Raw genomic sequence first — 17,031 nt, 5'->3', positions numbered from 1 at the left:
CAAGTTTTATACGCCATTTCTTCAGTGCAATACAAGAAAGCACCAAACAGTATAAGAAAGTAGTCAATTGGTTTCATAGTCCATTCCCTTTGTTTAGTGCTGTGAAAGGAAGAGTCGAATTCCAAAATTGATCAATGATGTTTCAGAAATTTCCCAAAGGGAATACCAAGCCGAGTGTTAAAAACTGCATTTACTCACAGGCTTTGAGCAGGAAACACTGAAATGCTATTAAAGTGCAATATCCAAGGGAACACTGACTCTGTCAAAGATGATCCAAATGGAATTGATGAAAAGTCCAAATTACAAACAACAGAATCAAAATAGGGTAAGGGGACAACCGGATTTGAACCAGGGACCTCTTGATCTGCAGTCAAATGCTCTACCACTGAGCTATATCCCCAGCTTTCCAGTAAAATCAGAATGACAAAATATCAGTACATCATGAAAGAGTGTGAGGATCATACTAAGTTGTGCCAGAAAGTACAACCTTGAAACTGTGGAACAGGAGAAGTAGTCCTTAATATTATTTATTAAAGGAAAACTGGATCATTTAAAAAACAGATATTTGTTTCATTGTTATTTTATTTGAATAGGCAGTCGTACATTGGACCAATGCCTCTACATACAATGATTGTTTTGAAACATTCTTAAAGGGGAAGAGGTTTTTACGGGACACCTTATCATTTGAGGATTGGTTACCACAATCATGGAGATGGTGATGAAGTATGATTGTTTTGGGCCAAATTATGGTGAAAAAACATTTCTACGTACTACTACAATTCGGTATTTGGAAGGTACACCCAAACACCCCTTTCGAATACCTTCCATTTAATACATCAGAAAAAGCCATTTTGTGTTTGCAAATGGCCTGATTCTTCAGACCAGCCTTCTTGCAACTGCAATGATAGTTCGTACATCTTGCACGTAGGCAGAGCTTTTAAGGAGAAATTAAATAGTTCCTACGTTGCACAAAAATTAAGTGCTTCAAACAAACACATACTTTGCAAGCACAGAGAAGAGGTGGAATATATGTAAGAGTGAAGACACAGGTGAAATGAGAAATAGATTGACTGCTTCGCTGCCAAGTTTTATACGCCATTTCTTCAGTGCAATACAAGAAAGCACCAAACAGTATAAGAAAGTAGTCAATTGGTTTCATAGTCCATTCCCTTTGTTTAGTGCTGTGAAAGGAAGAGTCGAATTCCAAAATTGATCAATGATGTTTCAGAAATTTCCCAAAGGGAATACCAAGCCGAGTGTTAAAAACTGCATTTACTCACAGGCTTTGAGCAGGAAACACTGAAATGCTATTAAAGTGCAATATCCAAGGGAACACTGACTCTGTCAAAGATGATCCAAATGGAATTGATGAAAAGTCCAAATTACAAACAACAGAATCAAAATAGGGTAAGGGGACAACCGGATTTGAACCAGGGACCTCTTGATCTGCAGTCAAATGCTCTACCACTGAGCTATATCCCCAGCTTTCCAGTAAAATCAGAATGACAAAATATCAGTACATATTGAAAGAGTGTGCGGATCATACTAAGTTGTGCCAGAAAGTACAACCTTGAAACTGTGGAACAGGAGAAGTAGCCCTTAACATTATTTATTAAAGGAAAACTGGATCATTTAAAACAACAGATTTATTTGTTTCATTGTTATTTTATTTGAATAGGCAGTGGTACATAGGACCAATGCCTCTACATACAATGATTGTTTTGAAACATTCTTAAAGGGGAAGAGGTTTTTACGGGACACCTTATCATTTGAGGATTTGTTACCACAATCACGGAGATGGTGATGGAGTATGATTGTTTTGGGCCAAATTATGGTGGAAAAACATTTCTACGTACCACTAAAATTCGGTATTTGGAAGGTACACCCAAACACCCCTTTCAAATAAATTCCATTTAATACATCAGAAAAAGCCATTTTGCGTTTACAAATGGCCTGATTCTTCAGACCAGCCTTCTTGCAACTGCAATGATAGTTCGTACATCTTGCACGTAGGCAGAGCTTTTAAGGAGAAATTAAATAGTTCCTACGTTGCACAAAAATGAAGTGCTTCAAACAAACACATACTTTGCATGCACAGAGAAGAGGTGGAATATATGTAAGACTGAAGACACAGGTGAATTGAGAAATAGATAGACTGCTTCGCTGCCAAGTTTTATACGCCATTTCTTCAGTGCAATACAAGAAAACACCAAACAGTATAACAAAGTTGTCAATTGGTTTCATAGTCCATTCCCTTTGTTTAGTGCTGTGAAAGGAAGAGCCGAATTCCAAAATTGATCAATGATGTTTCAGAAATTTCCCAAAGGGAATACCAAGCTGAGTGTTAAAAACTGCATTTACTCACAGGCTTTGAGCAGGAAACACTGAAATGCTATTAAAGTGCAATATCCAAGGGAACACTGACTCAGTCAAAGATGATCCAAATGGAATTGATGAAAAGTCCCAATTACAAACAACAGAATCAAAATAGGGTGAAGGGACACCCGGATTTGAACCAGGGACCTCTTGATCTGTAGTCAAATGCACTACCACTGAGCTATATCCCCAGCTTTTCAGTAAAATAAGAATGTCAAAATATCAGTACATCATGAAAGAGTGTAAGGATCATACTAAGTTGTGCCAGAAAGTACAACCTTGAAACTGTGGAACAGGAGAAGTAGTCCTTAATATTATTTATTAAAGGAAAACTGGATCAGTTAAAAAAACAGATTTATTTGTTTCATTGTTATTTTATTTGAATAGGCAGTGGTACATAGGACCAATGCCTCTACATACAATGATTGTTTTGAAACATTCTTAAAGGGGAAGAGGTTTTTACGGGACACCTTATCATTTGAGGATTGGTTACCACAATCACGGAGATGGTGATGAAGTATGATTGTTTTGGCCAAATTATGGTGGAAAAAGATTTCTACGTACCACTACAATTCGGTATTTGGAAGGTACACCCAAACACCCCTTTCGAATACCTTCCATTTAATACATCAGAAAAAGCCATTTTGCGTTTGCAAATGGCCTGATTCTTCAGACCAGCCTTCTTGCAACTGCAATGATAGTTCGTACATCTTGCACGTAGGCAGAGCTTTTAAGGAGAAATTAAATAGTTCCTACGTTGCACAAAAATGAAGTGCTTCAAACAAACACATACTTTGCATGCACAGAGAAGAGGTGGAATATATGTTAGACTGAAGACACAGGTGAAATGAGAAATAGATTGACTGCTTCGCTGCCAAGTTTTATACGCCATTTCTTCAGTGCAATACAAGAAAGCACCAAACAGTATAACAAAGTTGTCAATTGGTTTCATAGTCCATTCCCTTTGTTTAGTGCTGTGAAAGGAAAAGCCGAATTCCAAAATTGATCAATGATGTTTCAGAAATTTCCCAAAGGGAATACCAAGCCGAGTGTTAAAAACTGCATTTACTCACAGGTTTTGAGCAGGAAACACTGAAATGCTATTAAAGTGCAATATCCAAGGGAACACTGACTCTTTCAAGGATGATCCAAATGGAATTGATGAAAAGTCCCAATGACAAACAACAGAATCAAAAAAGGGTGAGGGGACACCCGGATTCGAACCAGGGACCTCTTGATCTGCAGTCAAATGCTCTACAACTGAGCTATATCCCCAGCTTTTCAGTAAAGTCAGAATGACAAAATATCAGTACATCATGAAAGAGTGTGAGGATCATACTAAGTTGTGCCAGAAAGTACAACCTTGAAACTGTGGAACAGGAGAAGTAGTCCTTAATATTATTTATTAAAGGAATACTGGATTATTTAAAAAACAGATATTTGTTTCATTGTTAATTTATTTGAATAGGCAGTCGTACATTGGACCAATGCCTCTACATACAATGATTGTTTTGAAACATTCTTAAAGGGGAAGAGGTTTTTACGGGACACCTTATCATTTGAGGATTGGTTACCACAATCATGGAGATGGTGATGAAGTATGATTGTTTTGGGCCAAATTATGGTGAAAAAACATTTCTACGTACTACTACAATTCGGTATTTGGAAGGTACACCCAAACACCCCTTTCGAATACCTTCCATTTAATACATCAGAAAAAGCCATTTTGTGTTTGCAAATGGCCTGATTCTTCAGACCAGCCTTCTTGCAACTGCAATGATAGTTCGTACATCTTGCACGTAGGCAGAGCTTTTAAGGAGAAATTAAATAGTTCCTACGTTGCACAAAAATTAAGTGCTTCAAACAAACACATACTTTGCAAGCACAGAGAAGAGGTGGAATATATGTAAGAGTGAAGACACAGGTGAAATGAGAAATAGATTGACTGCTTCGCTGCCAAGTTTTATACGCCATTTCTTCAGTGCAATACAAGAAAGCACCAAACAGTATAAGAAAGTAGTCAATTGGTTTCATAGTCCATTCCCTTTGTTTAGTGCTGTGAAAGGAAGAGTCGAATTCCAAAATTGATCAATGATGTTTCAGAAATTTCCCAAAGGGAATACCAAGCCGAGTGTTAAAAACTGCATTTACTCACAGGCTTTGAGCAGGAAACACTGAAATGCTATTAAAGTGCAATATCCAAGGGAACACTGACTCTGTCAAAGATGATCCAAATGGAATTGATGAAAAGTCCAAATTACAAACAACAGAATCAAAATAGGGTAAGGGGACAACCGGATTTGAACCAGGGACCTCTTGATCTGCAGTCAAATGCTCTACCACTGAGCTATATCCCCAGCTTTCCAGTAAAATCAGAATGACAAAATATCAGTACATATTGAAAGAGTGTGAGGATCATACTAAGTTGTGCCAGAAAGTACAACCTTGAAACTGTGGAACAGGAGAAGTAGCCCTTAACATTATTTATTAAAGGAAAACTGGATCATTTAAAACAACAGATTTATTTGTTTCATTGTTATTTTATTTGAATAGGCAGTGGTACATAGGACCAATGCCTCTACATACAATGATTGTTTTGAAACATTCTTAAAGGGGAAGAGGTTTTTACGGGACACCTTATCATTTGAGGATTTGTTACCACAATCACGGAGATGGTGATGGAGTATGATTGTTTTGGGCCAAATTATGGTGGAAAAACATTTCTACGTACCACTAAAATTCGGTATTTGGAAGGTACACCCAAACACCCCTTTCGAATAAATTCCATTTAATACATCAGAAAAAGCCATTTTGCGTTTACAAATGGCCTGATTCTTCAGACCAGCCTTCTTGCAACTGCAATGATAGTTCGTACATCTTGCACGTAGGCAGAGCTTTTAAGGAGAAATTAAATAGTTCCTACGTTGCACAAAAATGAAGTGCTTCAAACAAACACATACTTTGCATGCACAGAGAAGAGGTGGAATATATGTAAGACTGAAGACACAGGTGAATTGAGAAATAGATAGACTGCTTCGCTGCCAAGTTTTATACGCCATTTCTTCAGTGCAATACAAGAAAACACCAAACAGTATAACAAAGTTGTCAATTGGTTTCATAGTCCATTCCCTTTGTTTAGTGCTGTGAAAGGAAGAGCCGAATTCCAAAATTGATCAATGATGTTTCAGAAATTTCCCAAAGGGAATACAAAGCTGAGTGTTAAAAACTGCATTTACTCACAGGCTTTGAGCAGGAAACACTGAAATGCTATTAAAGTGCAATATCCAAGGGAACACTGACTCAGTCAAAGATGATCCAAATGGAATTGATGAAAAGTCCCAATTACAAACAACAGAATCAAAATAGGGTGAGGGGACACCCGGATTTGAACCAGGGACCTCTTGATCTGTAGTCAAATGCACTACCACTGAGCTATATCCCCAGCTTTTCAGTAAAATAAGAATGTCAAAATATCAGTACATCATGAAAGAGTGTAAGGATCATACTAAGTTGTGCCAGAAAGTACAACCTTGAAACTGTGGAACAGGAGAAGTAGTCCTTAATATTATTTATTAAAGGAAAACTGGATCAGTTAAAAAAACAGATTTATTTGTTTCATTGTTATTTTATTTGAATAGGCAGTGGTACATAGGACCAATGCCTCTACATACAATGATTGTTTTGAAACATTCTTAAAGGGGAAGAGGTTTTTACGGGACACCTTATCATTTGAGGATTGGTTACCACAATCACGGAGATGGTGATGAAGTATGATTGTTTTGGCCAAATTATGGTGGAAAAAGATTTCTACGTACCACTACAATTCGGTATTTGGAAGGTACACCCAAACACCCCTTTCGAATACCTTCCATTTAATACATCAGAAAAAGCCATTTTGCGTTTGCAAATGGCCTGATTCTTCAGACCAGCCTTCTTGCAACTGCAATGATAGTTCGTACATCTTGCACGTAGGCAGAGCTTTTAAGGAGAAATTAAATAGTTCCTACGTTGCACAAAAATGAAGTGCTTCAAACAAACACATACTTTGCATGCACAGAGAAGAGGTGGAATATATGTTAGACTGAAGACACAGGTGAAATGAGAAATAGATTGACTGCTTCGCTGCCAAGTTTTATACGCCATTTCTTCAGTGCAATACAAGAAAGCACCAAACAGTATAACAAAGTTGTCAATTGGTTTCATAGTCCATTCCCTTTGTTTAGTGCTGTGAAAGGAAGAGCCGAATTCCAAAATTGATCAATGATGTTTCAGAAATTTCCCAAAGGGAATCCCAAGCCGAGTGTTAAAAACTGCATTTACTCACTGGTTTTGAGCAGGAAACACTGAAATGCTATTAAAGTGCAATATCCAAGGGAACACTGACTCTGTCAAAGATGATCCAAATGGAATTGATGAAAAGTACCAATTACAAACAACAGAATCAAAATAGGGTGAGGGGACACCCGGATTTGAACCAGGGACCTCTTGATCTGCAGTCAAATGCTCTACCACTGAGCTATATCCCCAGCTTTTCAGTAAAATCAGAATGACAAAATATCAGTACATCATGAAAGAGTGTGAGGATCATACTAAGTTGTGCCAGAAAGTACAACCTTGAAACTGTGGAACAGGAGAAGTAGTCCTTAATATTATTTATTAAAGGAAAACTGGATCATTTAAAAACAGATTTATTTGTTTCATTGTTATTTTATTTGAATAGGCAGTGGTACATTGGACCAATGCCTCTACATACAATGATTGTTTTGAAACATTCTTAAAGGGGAAGAGGTTTTTACGGGACACCTTATCATTTGAGGATTGGTTACCACAATCACGGAGATGGTGATGAAGTATGATTGTTTTGGCCAAATTATGGTGGAAAAACATTTCTACGTACCACTACAATTCGGTATTTGGAAGGTACACCCAAACACCCCTTTCGAATACCTTCCATTTAATACTTCAGAAAAAGCCATTTTGCGTTTGCAAATGGCCTGATTCTTCAGACCAGCCTTCTTGCAACTGCAATGATAGTTCGTACATCTTGCAAGTAGGCAGAGCTTTTAAGGAGAAATTAAATAGTTCCTACGTTGCACAAAAATGAAGTGCTTCAAACAAACACATACTTTGCATGCACAGAGAAGAGGTGGAATATATGTAAGACTGAAGACACAGGTGAAATGAGAAATAGATTGACTGCTCCGCTGCCAAGTTTTATACGCCATTTCTTCAGTGCAATACAAGAAAGCACCAAACAGTATAAAAACGTTGTCAATTGGTTTCATAGTCCATTCCCTTTGTTTAGTGCTGTGAAAGGAAGAGTCGAATTCCAAAATTGATCAATGATGTTTCAGAAATTTCCCAAAGGGAATACCAAGCCGAGTGTTAAAAACTGCATTTACTCACAGGCTTTGAGCAGGAAACACTGAAATGCTATTAAAGTGTAATATCCAAGGGAACACTGACTCTGTCAAAGATGATCCAAATGGAATTGATGAAAAGTCCAAATTACAAACAACAGAATCAAAATAGGGTAAGGGGACAACCGGATTTGAACCAGGGACCTCTTGATCTGCAGTCAAATGCTCTACCACTGAGCTATATTCCCAGCTTTTCAGTAAAATCAGAATGACAAAATATCAGTACATATTGAAAGAGTGTGAGGATCATACTAAGTTGTGCCAGAAAGTATAACCTTGAAACTGTGGAAAAGGAGAAGTAGCCCTTAACATTATTTATTAAAGGAAAACTGGATCATTTAAAATAACAGATTTATTTGTTTCATTGTTATTTTATTTGAATAGGCAGTGGTACATAGGACCAATGCCTCTACATACAATGATTGTTTTGAAACATTCTTAAAGGGGAAGAGGTTTTTACGGGACACCTTATCATTTGAGGATTTGTTACCACAATCACGGAGATGGTGATGGAGTATGATTGTTTTGGGCCAAATTATGGTGGAAAAACATTTCTACGTACCACTAAAATTCGGTATTTGGAAGGTACACCCAAACACCCCTTTCGAATAAATTCCATTTAATACATCAGAAAAAGCCATTTTGCGTTTACAAATGGCCTGATTCTTCAGACAAGCCTTCTTGCAACTGCAATGATAGTTCGTACATCTTGCACGTAGGCAGAGCTTTTAAGGAGAAATTAAATAGTTCCTACGTTGCACAAAAATGAAGTGCTTCAAACAAACACATACTTTGCATGCACAGAGAAGAGGTGGAATATATGTAAGACTGAAGACACAGGTGAATTGAGAAATAGATAGACTGCTTCGCTGCCAAGTTTTATACGCCATTTCTTCAGTGCAATACAAGAAAGCACCAAACAGTATAACAAAGTTGTCAATTGGTTTCATAGTCCATTCCCTTTGTTTAGTGCTGTGAAAGGAAGAGCCGAATTCCAAAATTGATCAATGATGTTTCAGAAATTTCCCAAAGGGAATACCAAGCCGAGTGTTAAAAACTGCATTTACTCACAGGTTTTGAGCAGGAAACACTGAAATGCTATTAAAGTGCAATATCCAAGGGAACACTGACTCTGTCAAAGATGATCCAAATGGAATTGATGAAAAGTCCCAATGACAAACAACAGAATCAAAATAGGGTGAGGGGACACCCGGATTTGAACCAGGGACCTCTTGATCTGCAGTCAAATGCTCTACCACTGAGCTATATCCCCAGCTTTTCAGTAAAATCAGAATGACAAAATATCAGTACATCATGAAAGAGTGTGAGGATCATACTAAGTTGTGCCAGAAAGTACAAAATTGAAACTGTGGAACAGGAGAAGTAGTCCTTAATATTATTTATTAAAGGAAAACTGGATCATTTAAAAAACAGATATTTGTTTCATTGTTATTTTATTTGAATAGGCAGTCGTACATTGGACCAATAATTCTACAAACAATGATTGTTTTGAAACATTCTTAAAGGGGAAGAGGTTTTTACGGGACAACTTATCATTTGAGGATTGGTTACCACAATCACTGAGATGGTGATGAAGTATGATTGTTTTGGGCCAAATTATGGTGGAAAAACATTTGTATGTACCACTACAATTCGGTATTTGGAAGGTACACCCAAACACCCCTTTCGAATACCTTCCATTTAATACATCAGAAAAAGCCACTTTGCGTTTGCAAATAGCCTGATTCTTCAGACCAGCCTTCTTGCAACTGCAAAGATAGTTCGTACATCTTGCACGTAGGCAGAGCTTTTAAGGAGAAATTAAATAGTTCCTAGGTTGCACAAAAAGTGAAGTGCTTCAAACAAACACATACTTTGCATGCACAGAGAAGAGGTGGAATATATGTTAGACTGAAGACACAGGTGAAATGAGAAATAGATTGACTGCTTCGCTGCCAAGTTTTATACGCCATTTCTTCAGTGCAATACAAGAAAGCACCAAACAGTATAACAAAGTTGTCAATTGGTTTCATAGTCCATTCCCTTTGTTTAGTGCTGTGAAAGGAAAAGCCGAATTCCAAAATTGATCAATGATGTTTCAGAAATTTCCCAAAGGGAATACCAAGCCGAGTGTTAAAAACTGCATTTACTCACAGGTTTTGAGCAGGAAACACTGAAATGCTATTAAAGTGCAATATCCAAGGGAACACTGACTCTTTCAAAGATGATCCAAATGGAATTGATGAAAAGTCCCAATGACAAACAACAGAATCAAAAAAGGGTGAGGGGACACCCGGCTTTGAACCAGGGACCTCTTGATCTGCAGTCAAATGCTCTACCACTGAGCTATATCCCCAGCTTTTCAGTAAAATCAGAATGACAAAATATCAGTACATCATGAAAGAGTGTGAGGATCATACTAAGTTGTGCCAGAAAGTACAACCTTGAAACTGTGGAACAGGAGAAAAAGTCCTTAATATTATTTATTAAAGGAAAACTGGATCATTTAAAAACAGATTTATTTGTTTCATTGTTATTTTATTTGAATAGGCAGTGGTACATAGGACCAATGCCTCTACATACAATGATTGTTTTGAAACATTCTTAAAGGGGAAGAGGTTTTTATGGGACACCTTATCATTTGAGGATTGGTTACCACAATCACGGAGATGGTGATGAAGTATGATTGTTTTGGCCAAATTATGGTGGAAAAACATTTCTACGTACCACTACAATTCGGTATTTGGAAGGTACACCCAAACACCCCTTTCGAATACCTTCCATTTAATACATCAGAAAAAGCCATTTTGCGTTTGCAAATGGCCTGATTCTTCAGACCAGCCTTCTTGCAACTGCAATGATAGTTCGTACATCTTGCAAGTAGGCAGAGCTTTTAAGGAGAAATTAAATAGTTCCTACGTTGCACAAAAATGAAGTGCTTCAAACAAACACATACTTTGCATGCACAGAGAAGAGGTGAAATATATGTAAGACTGAAGACAGAGGTGAAATGAGAAATAGATTGACTGCTTTGCTGCCAAGTTTTATACGCCATTTCTTCAGTGCAATACAAGAAAGCACCAAACAGTATAACAAAGTTGTCAATTGGGTTCATAGTCCATTCCCTTTGTTTAGTGCTGTGAAAGGAAGAGCCGAATTCCAAAATTGATCAATGATGTTACAGAAATTTCTCAAAGGGAATACCAAGCCGAGTGTTAAAAACTGCATGTACTCTCAGGTTTTGAGCAGGAAACACTGAAATGCTATTAAAGTGCAATATCCAAGGGAACACTGACTCTGTCAAAGATGATCCAAATGGAATTGATGAAACTTCCCAATTACAAACAACAGAATCAAAATAGGGTGAGGGGACACCCGGATTTGAACCAGGGACCTCTTGATCTGCAGTCAAATGCTCTACCACTGAGCTATATCCCCAGCTTTACAGTAAAATCAGAATGACAAAATATCAGTACATCATAAAAAAGAGTGAGTGGATCATACTAAGTTGTTCCGGAAAGTACAACCTTGAAACTGTGGAACAGGAGAAATAGTCCTTAATATTATTTATTAAAGGAAAACTGGATCATTTAAAAAACAGATATTTGTTTCATTGTTATTTTATTTGAATAGGCAGTGGTACATAGGACCAATGCCTCTACATACAATGATTGTTTTGAAACATTCTTAAAGGGGAAGAGGTTTTTACGGGACATCTTATCATTTGAGGATTGGTTACCACAATTAGTGAGATGGTGATGAAGTATGATTGTTTTGGGCCAAATTATGGTGGAAAAACATTTCTACGTACCACTTCAATTCAGTATTTGGAAGGTACACTCAAACACCCCTTTCGAATACCTTCCATTTAATACATCAGAAAAAGCCATTTTGCGTTTGCAAATGGCCTGATTCTTCAGACCAGCCTTCTTGCAACTGCAATGATAGTTCGTACATCTTGCACGTAGGCAGAGCTTTTAAGGAGAAATTAAATAGTTCCTACGTTGCACAAAAATGAAGTGCTTCAAACAAACACATACTTTGCATGCACAGAGAAGAGGTGGAATATATGTAAGACTGAAGACACAGGTGAAATGAGAAATAGATTGACTGCTCCGCTGCCAAGTTTTATACGCCATTTCTTCAGTGCAATACAAGAAAGCACCAAACAGTATAACAACATTGTCAATTGGTTTCATAGTCCATTCCCTTTGTTTAGTGCTGTGAAAGGAAGAGCCGATTTCCAAAATTGATCAATGATGTTTCAGAAATTTCCCAAAGGGAATACCAAGCCGAGTGTTAAAAACTGCATTTACTCACAGGTTTTGAGCAGGAAACACTGAAATGCTATTAAAGTGCAATATCCAAGGGAACACTGACTCTGTCAAAGATAATCCAAATGGAATTGATAAAAAGTCCAAATTACAAACAACAGAATCAAAATAGGGTGAGGGGACACCCAGATTTGAACCAGGGACCTCTTGATCTGCAGTCAAATGCTCTACCACTGAGCTATATCCCCAGCTTTTGAGCAAAATAAGAATGACAAAATATCAGTACATCATGAAAGAGTGTGAGGATCATACTAAGTTGTGCCAGAAAGTACAACCTTGAAACGGTGGAACAGGAGAAGTAGTCCTTAACATTATTTATTAAAGGAAAACTGGATCATTTAAAAAACAGATGTATTTGTTTCATTGTTATTTTATTTGAATAGGCAGTGGTACATAGGACCAATGCTTCTACATACAATGATTGTTTTGAAACATTCTTAAAGGGGTAGAGGTTTTTACGGGACACCTTATCATTTGAGGATTTGTTACCACAATCACGGAGATGGTGATGAAGTATGATTGTTTTGGCCAAATTATGGTGGAAAAACATTTCTACGTACCACTACAATTCGGTATTTGGAAGGTACACCCAAACACCCCTTTCGAATACCTTCCATTTAATACATCAGAAAAAGTCATTTTGCATTTGCAAATGGCCTGATTCTTCAGACCAGCCTTCTTCCAACTGCAATGATAGTTCGTACATCTTGCACGTAGGCAGAGCTTTTAAGGAGAAATTAAATAGTTCCCACGTTGCACAAAAATGAAGTGCTTCAAACAAACACATACTTTGCATGCACAGAGAAGAGGTGGAATATATGTAAGACTGAAGACACAGGTGAAATGAGAAATAGATTGACTGCTTCGCTGCCAAGTTTTATACGCCATTTCTTCAGTGCAATACAAGAAAGCACCAAACAGTATAACAAAGTTGTCAATTGGTTTCATAGTCCATTCCCTTTGTTTAGTGCTGTGAAAGGAAGAGCCGAATTCCAAAATTGATCAATGATGTTACAGAAATTTCCCAAAGGGAATACCAAGCCGAGTGTTAAAAACTGCATTTACTCACAGGTTTTGAGCAGGAAACACTGAAATGCTATTAAAGTGCAATATCCAAGGGAACACTGACTCTGTCAAAGATGATCCAAATGGAATTGATGAAAAGTCCCAATTACAAACAACAGAATCAAAATAGGGTGAGGGGACACCCGGATTTGAACCAGGGACCTCTTGATCTGCAGTCAAATGCTCTACCACTGAGCTATATCCCCAGCTTTTCAGTAAAATCAGAATGACAAAATATCAGTACATCATGAAAGAGTGTGAGTATCATACTAAGTTGTGCCAGAAAGTACAACCTTGAAACTGTGGAACAGGAGAAGTAGTCCTTAATATTATTTAATAAAGGAAAACTGGATCATTTAAAAAACAGATATTTGTTTCATTGTCATTTTATTTGAATAGGCAGTCGTACATTGGACCAATGCCTCTACATACAATGATTGTTTTGAAACATTTTTAAAGGGGAAGAGGTTTTACGGGACAACTTATCATTTGAGGATTGGTTACCACAATCACTGAGATGGTGATGAAGTATGATTGATTTGGGCCAAATTATGGTGGAAAAACATTTGTACGTACCACTACAATTCGGTATTTGGAAGGTACACACAAACACCCCTTTCGAATACCTTCCATTTAATACATCAGAAAAAGCCACTTTGCGTTTGCAAATAGCCTGATTCTTCAGACCAGCCTTCTTGCAACTGCAAAGATAGTTCGTACATCTTGCATGTAGGCAAAGCTTTTAAGGAGAAATTAAATAGTTCCTAGGTTGCACAAAAAGTGAAGTGCTTCAAACAAACACATACTTTGCATGCACAGAGAAGAGGTGGAATATATGTAAGACTGAAGACAAAGGTGAAATGAGAAATAGATTGACTGCTTCGCTGCCAAGTTTTATACGTCATTTCTTCAGTGCAATACAAGAAAGCACCAAACAGTATAACAAAGTTGTCAATTGGTTTCATAGTCCATTCCCTTTGTTTAGTGCTGTGAAAGGAAGAGCCGAATTCCAAAATTGATCAATGTTTCAGAAATTTCCCAAAGGGAATACCAAGCTGAGTGTTAAAAACTGCATTTACTCACAGGCTTTGAGCAGGAAACACTGAAATGCTATTAATATCCAAGGGAACACTGACTCTGTCAAAGATGATCCAAATGGAATTGATGAAAAGTACCAATTACAAACAACAGAATCAAAATAGGGTGAGGGGACACCCGGATTAGAACCAGGGACCTCTCGATCTGCAGTCAAATGCTCTACCACTGAGCTATATCCCCAGCTTTTCAGTACAATCAGAATGACAAAATATCAGTACATCATGAAAGAGTGTGAGGATCATACTAAGTTGTGCCAGAAAGTACAACCTTGAAACTGTGGAACAGGAGAAGTAGTCCTTAATATTATTTATTAAAGGAAAATTGGATCATTTAAAAACAGATTTATTTGTTTCATTGTTATTTTATTTGAATAGGCAGTGGTACATAGGACCAATGCCTCTACATACAATGATTGTTTTGAAACATTCTTAAAGGGGAAGAGGTTTTTACGGGACACCTTATCATTTGAGGATTGGTTACCACAATCACGGAGATGGTGATGAAGTATGATTGTTTTGGCCAAATTATGGTGGAAAAACATTTCTATGTACCAATACAATTCGGTATTTGGAAGGTACACCCAAACACCCCTTTCGAATACCTTCCATTGAATACATTAGAAAAAGCCATTTTGCGTTTGCAAATGGCCTGATTCTTCAGACCAGCCTTCTTGCAACTGCAATGATAGTTCGTACATCTTGCACGTAGGCAGAGCTTTTAAGGAGAAATTAAATAGTTCCTAGGTTGCACAAAAATGAAGTGCTTCAAACAAACACATAATTTGCATGCACAGAGAAGAGGTGGAATATATGTAAGACTGAAGACACAGGTGAAATGAGAAATAGATTGACTGCTTCGCTGCCAAGTTTTATACGCCATTTCTTCAGTGTAATACAAGAAAGCACCAAACAGTATAGCAAAGTTGTCAATTGGTTTCATAGTCCATTCCCTTTGTTTAGTGCTGTGAAAGGAAGAGCCGAATTCCAAAATTGATCAATGATGTTTCAGAAATTTCCCAAAGGGAATACCAAGCCCAGTGTTAAAAACTGCATTTACTCACAGGCTTTGAGCAGGAAACACTGAAATGCTATTAAAGTGCAATATCCAAGGGAACACTGACTCAGTCAAAGATGATCCAAATGGAATTGATGAAAAGTCCCAATTACAAACAACAGAATCAAAATAGGGTGAGGGAACACCCGGATTTGAACCAGCGACCTCTTAATCTGCAGTCAAACGCTCTACCACTGAGCTATATCCCCAGCTTTTCAGTAAAATAAGAATGACAAAATATCAGTACATCATGAAAGAGTGTGAGGATCATACTAAGTTGTGCCAGAAAGTACAACCTCGAAACTGTGGAACAGGAGAAGTAGTCCTTAATATTATTTATTAAAGGAAAACTGGATCATTTAAAAACAGATTTCTTTGTTTCATTGTTATTTTATTTGAATAGGCAGTGGTACATAGGACCAATGCCTCTACATACAATGATTGTTTTGAAACATTCTTAAAGTGGAAGAGGTTTTTACGGGACACCTTATCATTTGAGGATTGGTTACCACAATCACGGAGATGGTGATGAAGTATGATTGTTTTGGCCAAATTATGGTGGAAAAACATTTCTACGTACCACTACAATTCGGTATTTGGAAGGTACACCCAAACACCCCTTTCGAATACCTTCCATTTAATACATCAGAAAAAGCCATTTTGCGTTTGCAAATGGCCTGATTCTTCAGATCAGCTTTCTTGCAACTGCAATGATAGTTCGTACATCTTGCAAGTAGGCAGAGCTTTTCAGGAGAAATTAAATAGTTCCTACGTTTCACAAAAATGAAGTGCTTCAAACAAACACATACTTTGCATGCACAGAGAAGAGGTGAAATATATCTAAGACTGAAGACAGAGGTGAAATGAGAAATAGATTGACTGCTTCGCTGCCAAGTTTTATACGCCATTTCTTCAGTGCAATACAAGAAAGCACCAAACAGTATAACAAAGTTGTCAATTGGTTTCATAGTCCATTCCCTTTGTTTAGTGCTGTGAAAGGAAGAGCCGAATTCCAAAATTGATCAATGATGTTACAGAAATTTCCCAAAGGGAATACCAAGCCGAGTGTTAAAAACTGCATTTACTCACAGGTTTTGAGCAGGAAACACTGAAATGCTATTAAAGTGCAATATCCAAGGGAACACCGACTCTGTCAAAGATGATCCAAATGGAATTGATGAAAAGTCGCAATTACAAACAACAGAATCAAAATAGGGCGAGGGGACACCCGGATTTGAACCAGGGACCTCTTGATCTGCAGTCAAATGCTCTACCACTGAGCTATATCCCCAGCTTTACAGTAAAAACAGAATGACAAAATATCAGTACATCATGAAAGAGTGAGTGGATCATACTAAGTTGTTCAGGAAAGTACAACCTTGAAACTGTGGAACAGGAGAAATAGTCCTTAATATTATTTATTAAAGGAAAACTGGATCATTTAAAAAAACAGATATTTGTTTCATTGTTATTTTATTTGAATAGGCAGTGGTACATAGGACCAATGCCTCTACATACAATGATTGTTTTGAAACATTCTTAAAGGGGAAGAGGTTTTTACGGGACACCTTATTATTTGAGGATTGGTTACCACAATTAGTGAGATGGTGATGAAGTATGATTGTTTTGGGCCAAATTATTGTGGAAAAACATTTCTACGTACCACTACAATTCAGTATTTGGAA

The 17,031-nt window shown here is 37.4% G+C and overlaps 12 non-coding genes across 12 annotated transcripts; all 12 read right to left on the bottom strand.

Annotated features, from left to right (window-relative positions):
- Window positions 1–328: 328 nt before the first annotated feature.
- TRNAC-GCA (transfer RNA cysteine (anticodon GCA)) lies at window positions 329–400 on the bottom strand. Its single transcript has one exon. It is a non-coding gene; the product is annotated as a tRNA-Cys (tRNA).
- A 1,010-nt stretch (window positions 401–1,410) lies between these two features.
- On the bottom strand, window positions 1,411–1,482 carry TRNAC-GCA (transfer RNA cysteine (anticodon GCA)). Its single transcript has one exon. It is a non-coding gene; the product is annotated as a tRNA-Cys (tRNA).
- A 1,013-nt stretch (window positions 1,483–2,495) lies between these two features.
- On the bottom strand, window positions 2,496–2,567 carry TRNAC-ACA (transfer RNA cysteine (anticodon ACA)). The gene has a single exon. It is a non-coding gene; the product is annotated as a tRNA-Cys (tRNA).
- Window positions 2,568–4,661: 2,094 nt separating this feature from the next.
- TRNAC-GCA (transfer RNA cysteine (anticodon GCA)) lies at window positions 4,662–4,733 on the bottom strand. The gene has a single exon. It is a non-coding gene; the product is annotated as a tRNA-Cys (tRNA).
- A 1,013-nt stretch (window positions 4,734–5,746) lies between these two features.
- On the bottom strand, window positions 5,747–5,818 carry TRNAC-ACA (transfer RNA cysteine (anticodon ACA)). Its single transcript has one exon. It is a non-coding gene; the product is annotated as a tRNA-Cys (tRNA).
- A 1,012-nt stretch (window positions 5,819–6,830) lies between these two features.
- On the bottom strand, window positions 6,831–6,902 carry TRNAC-GCA (transfer RNA cysteine (anticodon GCA)). Its single transcript has one exon. It is a non-coding gene; the product is annotated as a tRNA-Cys (tRNA).
- Window positions 6,903–8,997: 2,095 nt separating this feature from the next.
- On the bottom strand, window positions 8,998–9,069 carry TRNAC-GCA (transfer RNA cysteine (anticodon GCA)). Its single transcript has one exon. It is a non-coding gene; the product is annotated as a tRNA-Cys (tRNA).
- Window positions 9,070–10,080: 1,011 nt separating this feature from the next.
- On the bottom strand, window positions 10,081–10,152 carry TRNAC-GCA (transfer RNA cysteine (anticodon GCA)). The gene has a single exon. It is a non-coding gene; the product is annotated as a tRNA-Cys (tRNA).
- Window positions 10,153–11,162: 1,010 nt separating this feature from the next.
- TRNAC-GCA (transfer RNA cysteine (anticodon GCA)) lies at window positions 11,163–11,234 on the bottom strand. The gene has a single exon. It is a non-coding gene; the product is annotated as a tRNA-Cys (tRNA).
- A 1,012-nt stretch (window positions 11,235–12,246) lies between these two features.
- TRNAC-GCA (transfer RNA cysteine (anticodon GCA)) lies at window positions 12,247–12,318 on the bottom strand. The gene has a single exon. It is a non-coding gene; the product is annotated as a tRNA-Cys (tRNA).
- Window positions 12,319–13,329: 1,011 nt separating this feature from the next.
- On the bottom strand, window positions 13,330–13,401 carry TRNAC-GCA (transfer RNA cysteine (anticodon GCA)). The gene has a single exon. It is a non-coding gene; the product is annotated as a tRNA-Cys (tRNA).
- Window positions 13,402–16,565: 3,164 nt separating this feature from the next.
- On the bottom strand, window positions 16,566–16,637 carry TRNAC-GCA (transfer RNA cysteine (anticodon GCA)). Its single transcript has one exon. It is a non-coding gene; the product is annotated as a tRNA-Cys (tRNA).
- Between the last annotated feature and the right edge of the window lie 394 nt (window positions 16,638–17,031).

This window comes from Lissotriton helveticus, chromosome 1_2 (genome assembly GCF_964261635.1).
Source record: "Lissotriton helveticus chromosome 1_2, aLisHel1.1, whole genome shotgun sequence".
Lineage (NCBI taxonomy): Eukaryota > Metazoa > Chordata > Amphibia > Caudata > Salamandridae > Lissotriton > Lissotriton helveticus.
This window is presented reverse-complemented; position numbering and strand designations above follow the sequence as displayed.